This window comes from Pygoscelis adeliae, unplaced genomic scaffold (genome assembly GCF_000699105.1).
Source record: "Pygoscelis adeliae isolate BGI_AS28 unplaced genomic scaffold, ASM69910v1 Scaffold21, whole genome shotgun sequence".
Taxonomy (NCBI): Eukaryota; Metazoa; Chordata; class Aves; order Sphenisciformes; family Spheniscidae; genus Pygoscelis; species Pygoscelis adeliae.
Window position 1 is genome coordinate 3,908,773 of NW_008824243.1, and position 12,588 is coordinate 3,921,360.

Consider the following 12,588-nt stretch of genomic DNA (forward strand, 5'->3'; position numbering starts at 1 on the left):
CAGGTGGACCGGAGCTGCGGGGTGCAGGGTTGAGTACGCACTTCGTGGGCTTGCTTTTTTTTTTTCGCCTTTTTTCCTCCTCTGATAACTTTACTGCGGTGCCTGCGACGTGTTCGTGCTCTTAAATGTGAGGACTTCTCGGCAGCCCCCGGTCCTCTCCCGAATTACGTGTGTCCTTAAAATCAGTGTGTCAAATACTCTGTGCGTGCGTGTGTGAAATGTGGCCGGCGAGGGACTGGAAGTCCGTGGTACTTCATTTTTGTGTTTCTGTTAAGGTAGATTTGGATTTTTGGTTGCCTTCACTTTCAAATTGCTGGTACTTTGGGCCTGGATATAAATTCGAAATGTTTTTTTTCAGGAGGAGGAGTGCTTGTAAACTAATAAAACATATTGGTAGTGCGATTTTTATAAGGCCGTTGTTTTCATGTGCATGTTAAAAGTTGACCTACTAAGAGGCACAAGGAAAGTCAGATATAGTTCTAGCTGGGATATGAAGTGGCATGTAGAGGCGGAGCGGCTGATCATAGATCCTGATCCTCTAAATCCTTCAAGTAAGTATTTTTTTTATGACATAGTTTGACAAGCAGTGCTTTTGGTGGCAGTGTTGACTTAAACAGACCTGTCCGTTCCTTGCTCCCAGCTCTCACCTCTTTGCTGCCCTCCTCAGCTGTACCAGCACGGTGGTTCATGGAACCGTGTCTTGTAACTGGGTTGGGGAAATGATCCAGGTTAAAATTAACTACCTTTTTTTTTTTTTTCAATGTGGTTATATTTAACCTAGATCATTTCTCTGGGTGACAGGTGTGCCAGAAGGCAAGAGGATTGTTTAAGCAAATACTCTAGTGAAAGAAGTACTTGAGAAATACACCTCAACTGTGGTAGTCCTGGCAAAGTTCAATATGAGCAGTTGCAGTTGTTGCACACTGTTCAATCTTACAGGAATAAAATTGATTTTGTCTATGAATATCTGTGGGTTTGGGGCCTGTTATTTGAAATTAGACAGTATTTGATTGTTATAATAGAGGAATTCTACTTGTCTACAGGACAAGTAACTCTGCAATTTTTTTTTTTTTAATAAACTATTGATTTTCATATATATCCATTTAAGATAACTTTCTCGAAAGTGTTACAGGCACTGCTTTCAGATTACCAAACATTACATGTTTGTGTTAGAGTTTTTTGGTTGCTAGCATTTTTAAGGTCTGAGAATTTTGTTGGTAAGGCAAGAATTACCTCTTCTTAACAAACAGTCCAAGCAGGAAAAAAAATAACTCCTGGGTTGATATTTAATAGTTTAAGATGTCATTCAGCCATGTCTCACTTTTTATTTCTTCCGCTTCATGTTCTTACGTAGAAAAGTTTAACGCATATGGGTAAAATAAAAGGATGTGAGGAAAGCAGAGAGTGTTTTCTTTATTAATGCTCTAAGGACCTCATAAACTCCCTGTTGTAGCTAATTTTACACTTTTCGTATGCGGCAATTTAAAAACTGAGTGGCAATTACTTTAAATTTAATTTGTAGTGTTGGTTAATTATCAAGTTAGTATAGAATTTCACCGAAGTCATGAATCTTCATGGATGGATTGGTCTTGCCAAGGAAATTGCTGCTTTCGAGGGCTTTGGGCTTTTGTTATTTTTTTGGCCCTATTCTGAATTTGTGCAAAAAGTTGAAGATATAAATTAGTAGTAGAGATATTGAACCCCACACCTCCTACATGTTCTTTATATGAAGTGTTTTTATCAACCTGAAAAGTTGTGAATTTTTTTACTAAAAATAATAGACTTGTGTTGAAAATAGTTGTGAATCAAAAATGCAATTTTCTTCTCTAGGTAATTTCATCATTTGAAAACAGCTCCTTTTTTAGCTATGCACCCCTTCAGGAGAGGTGTATAATTTGCTGTCTAAAGCCTCACAGCTTCAACCTAATTTTGTAGATTGAAGAATATGGATAGTTCTCTTAAAATAGAAAATTAGTACCTTAATACAGTTTTTAATACAAAATACACAATATAATTAGGAAGAAGTGGAGTTACAGCTAAGGTGCCTTCCTTTTCATCACATTGTAATGAGTTAGTTTTTCTTAAGGAAAAGACTTCGGTATACGTTTGAAGTAAAGAAACGTGCATTTTAGTGTTTCAGCCTTTTTAAAGTACTCATTTCCGTATGAATGCTAGAAATTATAAAGGCCAGATGATAAAACAGATTAGAAATGTTTCCAAGGATAGATGGTATTAGTAGATAGTTGCATAGCAAAGACAGTAGTAGTTGTTCCTGTCATTCTTACCTTCTGTTTATTTATTTTGCAATGTATTTTTAACCTCTCTATGTTAATTGAGCTGGTTCACCCTGTAGAAAGCTGTACTGGCACCACTGAAGGGGTGGCACGAGAACAGGAGAGAGTCGCCAGGCTGCTGGGAGAGCAGTAGCTGTTTTAAGGTAGCTTTATCTGTGGAGGGGAAAAAAAATATCTGCGAGACTACAGACAGACAGTGGCCAAACCATTCAACTCTCTCTCTCGTCTTCTCCTAATACTGAATTATTATTATTAGTGTTGGTATTAGTATTTGGAATTTAGTGGTCTTTCAGAATAAGAAGAGTTGTAGGAAGCGCACCTTCAGTCAGTAGCAGAGTCTGCAATGAAAGATTCCAGTGTCTCAGTGTAACTCTGGCACAAGCAAGTCTAGCGACATCCATTGGGAAGATACCTCGTTCGCTCTTGTAGCTGGTCCACCAGGGGAAAATGACTTGCTATTGCAGTTGGTTATTTTGTAAACTCAGTTAATGGCACTCTGTAATAATTTGAAACTGTTTCACGGACATTCCCTTGTTCATTTGTTGCAGGAGTTAAAAATGTGAAATGCAAAATCACAGAAGAGGAAGGAGACTCATGGTTAATGCAGCTGTGTGCTGCCCTGAAGGGTTGAATTCTCAACCTCTACTGCTGCCACAAAATTCCTTTGTAATGCAAAGGCTGCTTTAATTTTGGCATACCTCATGCCTGAGTGTTTAATTTTATAGCCTTAATATTCTCTTACCATACTTTTTGTGTATAATATAAATTCTTAATTATAGCTGCTTTCAGAATATATAATCATATATGTAAAAAGTTCTGGTGCTCTGTGGTTCTCATATATTTAGTATTATGTGGAAGCAACAAGGCTTTGTTGGTTGTCAGATTCTTTCCGCAGTTTAGCGTTGCGTACTTTGGACTCTTTCCAACTGTTACATTTTGTCATTAAAATCACTGAATTAGTTTTCTTATTCTGCACTGATGTTCTGAGGAGCATTGCTGAGTATATTATAAAATCATCATTAGTAGTATTAATATTTTATTAAATATAGATCTTTAAAAATTAGATATACCCTATGAGATTCAAGACTGATAAAGGCATATTTAGAGAGTGAATCTTATGAAGCTTAGTAGTTACTGTGGACATTCCTCATCTTCATGATAAAAATGTAGTCAAATTAGGCATAAATGTAGCTACTTAAATGCTTTGTCCTTATAACTATGTGTTTAATAATCTCAGAGTACGTGAGAAAGCTTCAGTTTTTAAGCTAATACTACTTTACCCATAATGACAGCCTGGTACCACAAGATAAATGGCACTAGAATATTATGCTTATGTTAAAACAGAACAAAACAGTTCCTGGAGTAAGACAGATCCATTTAAAGTGGATTTTAAAAATAAATATATGTGGCCGTGTTCTTCTATGGAGGTCCTTTTAGAGTTCCATTGAAAAGGATATTTGCAGGTATCTCTGAGAAGGTTTTTGATGTATGTTAGTTTGGTATATGGCCAGATCCATAAAATAATAGAGAGGAATCAAAACTGTGATTTAGATGGATTTTGGGTATCTAGCCCCAAATAAAATTGTAGCCATGTGTTGGCTAAATTTTGCAGGTCTCTAGGTTTTCACTAGTAAAGTTTTCCAAACGCCTTGAAATTTTGTTTTCACTCAGATCTTCCATAATCTTGTCACAACTGAGCATCTTGGCATCTAAATCTGTTTACTATTCATAAATTAGGCAATCTGTAAATTAGGCATTCACTTGTCCAAAGGCATGTTCAAACCACACCTCAGGCACACCTATGGGATTGGACTCAGACCAAAACCCTGTGGTGACTCTCCCTTTTGTTCAGAAACACAAAGGGGGGAGGAGGAGGAGGAAGAGGTTTTGTTGATGTCTCCTTAAAAAAACCCACACAAACAACCACCAAACAAAAACCCAAACCCTAAAAATCCACTTTTCCTTGTGTACAAGATGATTAAAGTCTAATCGGGCCAAAGGGAGATACTAGGCCACTTATTTTCTTGGAGAAGAAGGAGGGGAGTGCCTGTGTTCTGGCCTGTGTTCCAAAAACTTTTTTATATTTTCTTCCATTTAAAATTTTAAATGCCGTTAGGAACTGGAAACCAGGACTTGTCTCTCTCATTTGGGTGCCCTTCTCCCTAGAGAGGCATGCACACTGCTCGTTCTGCTCTGTCCAGCAAAGCTTTACTTTTTATTTTTTCTTCTATGATCTGAAGATTGCTACTGAAATGAGAAGTTATGAGTTGATCCATCTTCCCAGTGCAACGTGGAGCTTGCTGAGAGATTATGGTTTGAATCCCTTCTGACAGAGTAGAGATTGGCTTTCAGACTTCTCTGCTCGAGCTTACTGTGGAACTGTCCCTGTGCTGCTGGACAAAATGAGAGCACATCTTTTTCCTCCTGCTGGCATGTTAAAAGAATATATTACTCCTGTTTTGATGGGAAAAGCTTAGCTATGTATGTCAAGGACAGGGACCAGGACTGTGAGTACTAACCTTACCTGTGTCCTGGGCCTTCAGAAACAGGTGAAGATGAAGGCATAATATTGTGTTTGCTGGTTACCTTTATGGTTTGCATCTCTACTGACTTTTTCAAAAGTCTTGCTGAGTGATGCAACTCTCCCTGGCTTTAGTGCTTTAGAATTGTGGATCCTGTTGTATGAAATCCCCTTTTTGTGCCTTGCTAATAACGTCTTTTAGTGAAGACTATAGTTTAGGGTAGTATTGCCTATTACAGCCAGAGCAGGCAGCAAAACTTAATTACTAACTCATCATATGGTAGTGGTGTTGCTGTGGGATGCTTAGAAGAGAAGGAGTACCTGGGAATGGGCTGATCATCCAGCATGATGTCTGAATTTTATAGTAGGTTGTAGTATTGCTAACAACGTCATCTACAAGAGTTTTTAGCTTGCAGCTCCACAAGTTTGTGAGTATATCTCAGTTGCTTGCAGAAAGATGATCTCAGATCCCATAAGCATCTCATTATCTGTTGAGCTGGTAGATATCCAGAAAGTTCCAGCACTTTCTTTTAGACACCACTGGGGCAAGTATTTGTGAGCATAGAGGAGGCAGGCTTGTAACAAGTGGCTGTTGTAGGAAGGAGGAAAGATAACATGTGACTTTTCTAACATGTGCATTAGAAGTCTTGAGGAAATATATATTTTTACATTTTAAGTTATGATCTTAGAGAATGAGAGTTTGAGATACTAAGCTGCCTAATAAAAAAGGATACTTTGAAATAAGTTGTATTAATATAGCTAATTTAATATTTCCAATTCTGAGAACGCTGCTGCTGTTGTAAATAAAACATAAGTTGCCATTTTTACATTTGACTAAAGTTTTTAATGACATAGTAAATATTAGTTTCTGGCATTTGAGAGCATTTGATGTGTTTGGTAGTTATTTCATTGCATGTTTAATGTAATGTCAGAGACTGGTTTTGCCTTTTCAGTGGTGGCTATTACTGACACGAACCCTGACAGAATAATCTTCCATCAGTTTGGTGGCTGCTGGCGAGAAGGTTATTGTGAATTCGGAGAGGGTAAACTCCTGCTGGTGTGGTAAGGTAGAAGGTTTGTAATTTTTCAGATGGATCTTGTCAGAGAAGTGCCAAAGGTTTGGATTATCTGAGTTTTCATCAATCATCCAAAAGCTTCAAGATACATTGAGGGGAAAACTTTCTTGTTACATGGAGTAACTTTCCCAGTCCTTAGTCCCCTAAAGGTAGATTTGAAATCTAAGTGTGAAGTTGTGAAAAGCCAAAAAAATCGGGAAATGTTTTGCCAAAATCTGCTTATTTCCCTTGGCTCAGTAAACAACCAGGAAATTTTCTCCAGTAAAAGCTGTAGGGAGTTGCCTTTTTTTTTAAGCCCCATTTCCTAAGAAAATGTGATTTATGCTTTTTCCTTGTTTTCTCTCAACAAAAGCTTTTGACGTCATTGACCAACTGCAGCCATGTTTGTAGGAGGGATAGAAATCTCCAAGACTGTAATGTTCCTACAGGTTTTGGGAAAATAGGCAAACTGGGTAGAGAGAAACACGTGTCGCTACCCTCTCTTGAGAGAGAGCTAATGCAACACGAGTTTGGCATGGACCTGTGTTTTTCAGCACAGGCTGGGTCTGTGTTTGATAGGAGAACAGGAGATGGTTGTATGTACCAACGGGACTTGAGGAGACAGGCAGAACATTGGGCTGTTGTGGGAAGGGGATGGGGACTGAGAATATCATGGTCTGTCAGAGGGACAATGGGAGGGGAAGCTGGCTTCTCATGATGGGGGAGAGGAGAGTAGAGCTATCAACTGTGCTTTACTGCCCGCTGAAGAACTCGCTTAATAATGAGCTGGCAAAAGATATTTTGACCGTTAACCAGGGAATTATTGTCCTGATCAGAATTAGATGATACTATATTTCACTGACTGCAGGGTTGCCTGACTCTTAGTTTCGTTTAGTATGTAAAATAAATTCTTCTGAAATTAAAAGAACAGCTTTAAGCTGTGATTAAATTCATATTTTTCCCATTGTTTCAGGGAAAGAAATGGTTCTGATGTATTTCTTTGAAAAGACTAGAACTTAGACTTCGCTTTCAGTAGTCAAGAGGAAAAGAAAGTGTGACTTGAGCTTAAGAAACAGGACTTTTCCATTTAAAGGCCATAGCGAATAAGTGCTTTTAATAGGGGAGAGATAAAACTGAAAGGGTGCCGTCTAAATATTTCTGTTTATAGCAGTTACTGTATGAAATATGTCCATTAATAGGCAAAGAATAAGATTTTTCTCTCAGCATAAGAACAAAAGATAGTACCTCCCAAATGGGATTTCCTGTAAGCCCATTCCTCTGTCTTGTAACATGGAGTTATTAGTAGAAAAGCAGAAGGAGCTGGACTTCTGTCTAGAATGACATTTCTCTGGTTCTTTCTTGTCTTGCCTATATTTGCAATAACTATTAATTATTATAAACAGCAGACTGAAATTTACCTCATTATGTTAAACTTATAAGATTTTATCAAGTCTCAGCGGAGAATTGTAGTGTGTCCTGCTGATAGGTTTAGAGAAACTTCTCATAGACTTAGTAATGGTGAAAGTGAAGATAACTTTATTAGCTCGCTACTTTCGTTTCTGGAGAATTCCCTGCTCAATAATGTCAAATATACTTTTCAAGCCTTCAGTAACCAATATAATCTTCACAAATTTTATAGTATTCACAAATTTTAATTCATTAATTTCAAGTATTAAAATACTTTCATTTTAAAATATCATAATGGACTGCAAAATAGTTAGGTGACTTTGACTTGTGCTTATTTTAAAGTAGTTTTCATAGTAACAACAAATATTCTAAAGGAAACCGGATTTTCCTCTGACTGTGAGTAGAAAAGCAAGTAGCAGCATGAATCACAGCTTCCAAGAACTGTCAGAATAGGAATGCAGATTCTCCCCCCCCCACCACCACACGCACTTTCCTCGCTGTCAGTTTTAATGTGGTAATGTGGTTTAATAAAGTTTTTCTTGCCATCCACAGCAGCAACATTCATTATATGTAATCAAGCTACTACTAGCAGTTGCACGGTTGAGGATGAAATGAGAGTTTGGAACTAGTATGATAGTTCCAATGATAACTCTAATATCTCAGCAATTTTGCTTAAAATACGTTTTCTGAAAATGTTTTTGTTGTTAAAATACTGTACTTCGGTGTTTTTTCAAATTGTGGTTTTTTTTCTGGCTCAGAAGCATTAGTTAAACATTTTGTGCAGCACTAAAGCTTTGCATGATGTTTCATAGATAATAAGATACAGTTCCAGCCTTGAAAAGCTTGTGATCTGAATTTCACTGACATAGAAAATGAGGGGAATGACCTCAGAAAAGGGGACAAGGATTCAAATGAATGTGAGTCATAGTGAGTGAATTAAACAAGTTGTCGTTTCTAAGAACAGAATAAGGTAGATCAGCAAGGAGGAAGATGAGAATATAGAAGCAAAAGACAGCATAAAGCAAGTCCAAATAGTACAGGGATTTGAAGGAAAAGAGGGAAAATGTGTTATTTTGCAGGATCTGGAAAGCATAATAAAATCAGAAGAGTCGTCTGAATCAAGATGAAGAGTAACTAGAAGGTGTTAGGAAATGGGGCAGGAAGAAGATATGTAGAAACTTATAAATTATGTTGATAGGTTTGGCTTTTATGAAGGAAAAAAAAAGATGAGACAGGAAAAGGATTTGAGAATATGCTAGTTTGATCGGTTTGGCAGGAAAGTCAGGACACAAATTCTAGTACTAAGAATTTTTTTTAACCCCTGAAGAAATTTAGCTCTCAATTTAACTTGCTTTTAAAGTGAGTGGCAAAACAACAGGCAACTGTGCCTAAAAATTCAATCTCCAGCATTCATGTTGCTCTGACTACCTCCTATTACACCCAGGTTTTGTATAAGCTGGAGGACTTTTTATGAGTTTCAGCGCAGCTGAGGTGGGGCTATAGAAGGTAACATCAAAGGTAATTGAGGCACTACCACTTTATCTAAGTCAAAAGGATCACAAACTTTTTTTCATTAAAGTAACTGAAATTGCTTTTCAAAATTATTTTAGTTAAACTGGTGCTATCTTTATATGGACAATTAAATTTATGGTTGATATATATTGAGTTATGTTAATCTTTGTGTTGCTGGCATAAGAAATGAAAAATAATCTCTCATAAACTTGTATAGATTGTTTTTTAAATTGACATCTAGACACTTTTCCTGCCCCACAGAGTATAGTTTGCCATTTCTTATCTATATACTGGTATTTGATTCAAAACATTGTTTTCTAACATTAGAATATTTCATTTTACTGTATAGATAAGTAGATGATAATGGCTACCTTTCTTACCCATTAGGCTTGTCTAGTAGACCTTCTTCAAACATTGGCATTCTTCTTCCCCAGCTTGACAGCTGCTTCTTTCTATGTTGTATGTACTGGGGGACAAAGTGGTAAAGAACAGGGGTTTTGAGTTCCTTTTTTTTGTTATCTTATGTCAAAGGAAATCTGCCTATCCTTGCATATGGTGGAAGGAAATAGATTTATGTATACCTTAAAGGAGATACGTTGTCACATGGGAGTGCTGAACAGAAAGTATCAATAATGATAACTAGCAGTAGTTTTCCCAGCAGGATTGTCAGCAGTAAGATTATATTACCAAATTGGTGCATATGTGTTTAAAACACAGCACTGTATGTAGTAATACAGAATTTGTGATCTGTAGTAGATGGGGAGCTATTTCTTTGTGGAATAAGTAGAGTGTTTGTGTATAGAAATATCTATTGTATAGTTTGCTTCTGCTCCGTACAGCTTACTGAAATTAGTTTTTCATTAGTGAGGGGAAGATATTTGAGACTTTCTTATGCTGTTGTGTGCAATGTTCTCTGAGAGTTTTAAACTGTGTTCTGAGGTAGATCGCATGTCCTGTTTGAACCATAATACACACACATAGTTAAGATTGTATGGATATATTTTCTTACCAGAAATTTGCTTGGTGTATTACTGATGTTCTGCGAGGTCATAATATACCCCAAAGCAGTTGTAATACAATAATTGTAATATTAATGTTTTGTAGGCAGTGTTAGAACTGTAACTTTAATGTTACCATTAGGCTGTTGCATTTGACTTGTAGATTTGGATTTCAGGCAGTGCCAGAGCTATGTAAAAGGTGGTATGCAATTTTGAAGTTCTCCTTCATGTGTATTTACTTCTTTATGTCGAACAGAGGAATTGGAAAGTGCAATTGTGGACAGTTTAGGGATGGAAATAAAGTGACTGAAATGGCAGGAGAGACAACAGAGAGCAGCAGTCAAGGGCTTACCTCTAAAAGTTGTTTTGAATGGATTCATCTGTATAGAACTGTGGGTTTTTTTTTGTTGTTGTTGTTTTTCAGAAGACTGTGCCAAAGACGACTTTTGCTCAGATGACATCACATTTGGACTACTAATGCTATCCGCCCACTCTACAAGGCACAATGCATTTCTAGGTAATTTAAGTAAGTATGTAGATTTTATTGCTACTAGAACAGTAATGCTTTAAACAGAAGCATCTCTTTTTCAACCTCAGGCAAGGTAGACATTCCACTTCAATTTGAGATGGAAATTAATGTTGTGTAGGGGCAAGAATAAACTTCAAATAAGCTTTTAATAAGCTTTCATCCTGTACACTGGAGCATGGAATGAAACAATTGAACTAACTGTACCTGAGCTGCCTTGGAAACTAGAAGGAAAAAAAAACCCCAAAACCACCAAACTTCATGATGGTAGTGTCCCCAGCAATGAAGTGTGCTAATGTGGCCCTGTGGTTTCTGGAGACTGAGTTAATATCTCTCCTGGGGATGCATTGCAGTGAATGAGCATATGTATTGCTGTGCTTACAGCTTTTTTGGGTGGCTTTTTTTCTTGCAGATGCTCTTTTTAAAGTGGCGATGGGCTTAATACCCCAGTAATGTAAGAATATATAGAAAGCAAAAGAATGCATCTTAATAGGTTCAAGTAGCAATATCTCTGTTCATGCCATCTTACTTGTGAAAGGGTTGCGTTTCCCCACTTCCTTGGTTGGACATTATGTACCATCCAGCTGAAAATGGGCCAAGAGGTGCAGATTTTCATCTCTGCAAGATTTGCCTTGTCTTGCAGTAAGGTTACCAATTGCTTTGTACATCCATAGTCACGCAAAGAGAAACAGATGACAGACAGGGTCGTTTGTTTAAGGTTCGTCTTATGAGTGACAAAGGGGTTTTGATTTGATGTATCATGAGGATCACGGCCATGGCCCCCTGTAGCCTTCATGTATGTGTTTATATGCTTCTTCTTTCTAAGTAGATACTATTGTTAAACTTTTACAGATGTTCTGTTGTTTTTTTGACTGGGTCAAAAAAACCCCAAGAAACTGATCTATATAGGTAGATCAGACATTGTACCGATCTTGCTGAAACTGGATTATTTTGTCTTGCTGGCAGAAAGCCTTCCTATATTCCTAATGGCTTATCATGCATTGGAGGTGTTTGGTCGTGCATGAAGTTTGGTCGTGAATGGAGTTACAGGTAGCAGTGCTTGTAGTTAATGATGCTTGACACTTTCTATTCTAAGACCCTGGTTTTAGTTGCTTATAATTTAGCAAGACTTAAATCATTGAGCAGTAACTCTTTGCATTGTATATCTGCTTCAGCTAAAACTTTACCAAAAGTCAGCTTGTGTCTGAGAATGAGATGAGGGGGAGGAACGTACTGTTTTCTTGATTCAAAATGCAATGAAGATCTTACCACTGGGAAGACAAAGCACCTGCATATGTTAGAGCAAGCACTCAAGTTTTTAGTAAAAAACTTAAACTGTTATGCTGCAGTATCAGGCTTTTTTTTTTTTTTGTGCCATCCCAAACTCTTACATTAGGCGGCATGATAGATTTCTGAAAATACGGTTTGTACCAGTTCAATGATTTGCCTAAATCCATTTCATCTGTCCAGATCAGATGAGGTAGATATATTCCAAATCCTTTTAGTCATAACCAGACAGAGCTACTGAGCGTGTTCTAGCTGGACTGTGAGAAGTAAACAGGCCTAATCTCCTGCACTCCATTGTAATGTCAGGTACAAACACTGAGTAAGGAGACTTTCTTCTGCACTCCTTGTGCTTTTCCTTAACCCCGTCCCTCATCTACTGTTGATTCTGTCCTTCAAATGCTGCTTCAGTAGTATATAACTTTTGTGCATTTTTGATTCAACTTTTCTATATACTTTGATTTTTTTTTCTTTATTGCTGCTCTTGTGTTCAGAACAGATCATAATAAAATAGTTTTGAACAATGCATACTGTGTGTGGTTAAAAGTTAGGAAAGACTTCTTTTTGAGCATCCTGAACACTTATGCGTGCTGTGCATCTTTGGTGTTGCTTTTCAAGTAACCTTTTTAGACCATGAGGACCTGCTTTGTTTTATTAAGAATTTGTGTTTTCCAGGGTGTACTTCGGCTTTATTTACTGCTTGTCTCTCCATGGGCTGTTTTCTTTCACCTTTATATATTCATTAGTCCTTTTACTTGTGGTTCTTCCTCAGAGCTTTTTTTTTAATTTGCACTGAAAATCCTCAGCTTAAAACTGTTCTTAAGTTACAGAACTTTTGTGTTTACTTATATAACATTTTTTTATACATTTTTTTTTAAATGTTTTGCATAGAAGTGTGAAAAGCAAATAACTAAATAGAGAGAAAAGACTTTTGACGCTGATTTGTAGAAATAGACGAGATATTTGAAAGTTGTTGTGCTCTTTCCTTCTG

General features: G+C 37.2%; 1 protein-coding gene across 1 annotated transcript in view; it reads left to right on the forward strand.

Moving 5' to 3' along the window:
- Nucleotides 1-10,225: 10,225 nt before the first annotated feature.
- The window catches only part of CLOCK (clock circadian regulator), a 52,310-nt gene continuing 49,947 nt past the window's right edge, over nt 10,226-12,588 (forward strand). The window contains exon 1 of the mRNA XM_009335142.1: nt 10,226-10,313. The gene's annotated coding sequence lies outside the window, so the exon portion shown is untranslated. The remainder of the gene's footprint in view (nt 10,314-12,588) is intronic.